Source organism: Giraffa tippelskirchi, chromosome 1 (assembly GCF_054371585.1).
Source record: "Giraffa tippelskirchi isolate mGirTip1 chromosome 1, T2T-mGirTip1v1.2.pri, whole genome shotgun sequence".
NCBI lineage: Eukaryota > Metazoa > Chordata > Mammalia > Artiodactyla > Giraffidae > Giraffa > Giraffa tippelskirchi.
Window position 1 is genome coordinate 98,445,200 of NC_137275.1, and position 1,069 is coordinate 98,446,268.

Below are 1,069 nucleotides of genomic sequence, written 5' to 3' on the forward strand. Positions count from 1 at the left end.
AACTAACAGAAACTTGTAAATCAACAATAACATTAATTACAAAAAAGAAAAGATTGAGAGTTTATATACAAAAAAAAGCATCCCATGCAAAAGCCTTCTAATGATATGGTATGGACCTTTCATTTTATTCTCTCAATTATTATAAAAATTTAGACAGTAAGTATCTCTTAGAAATATGGAACTATAAGTCATACTCCTCCACTCCACTGCTACCACTGCTGCCCGCGTCCATGCCCCCCACACCCTCCTTCCCCCCTTCATGACTGGCTAAGTCCACAAACCAAGTGCTGAGGAGGAGGACCAGCTGCTGCCAAACCACCCGCCATGACGTGGAAGGAGCCAGAAGGGCAGGATGCCATCTGCAGGCAGTTCCATTTCAAAGACCTCAGTAGGGCTTTTGGCCTTATGATGAAAGTGGCCTGCAGACTGAAAAATTGGACCAGCATCCTGAATGGTTTAACCTGTGCACCAAGGTCCACACCATCCTGAGTACCCACAAGTGTATGGGCCTTTCAGAAAGGGAATAAATATGGCCAGCTTCACGGAGCAAGCGGTAGGGTCCATGACATAGACCCCGCCCTTCCTCTCTGAGTTTTTCAGGGGATCCAGGGAACTGGGGAGCCTTCAGATGTTGCTGCAGTCAAAATTGCCAAGTCAGTACTGATGCCTCCAATTAGAGGCAAGTTCTTTGCCTGGAGGGAGAGGGCCACATCACTGCCAAGATGAGGAAATTAGACCATTTTTCCCACACCACTCTCTTCCTCCTTGGACCTCTGAAACATGTACACTGATCTGAGTAAGTTCTTTCCTTGCTTCCCAACTTCCCAGCAACAGTAATGATTTCTTTCCAGGCCATGTCTTGCTTGCTCCTTTTCTGATTCATTTCAAGAAGCTTGATGGAAACTGTGTCTAAGCCAAAGGCTTATCTTAGAAACCAGGGCCCTAAAGTTGTCCACATCCAATGTGACAGAAATGCATTCACTTTTATGCCTCAAATAAAATCATTGTTTCACTTGGGAAAAAAAAGAAAAGAAATATGGTACTATAAACCTCAAAATTTCCACTCCTT

The 1,069-nt window shown here is 44.2% G+C and overlaps 1 pseudogene; it reads left to right on the forward strand.

Moving 5' to 3' along the window:
* The first annotated feature begins 259 nt into the window (after positions 1-259).
* On the forward strand, positions 260-571 carry LOC145538560 (pterin-4-alpha-carbinolamine dehydratase pseudogene; annotated as a pseudogene).
* The last annotated feature ends 498 nt before the right edge of the window (positions 572-1,069 follow it).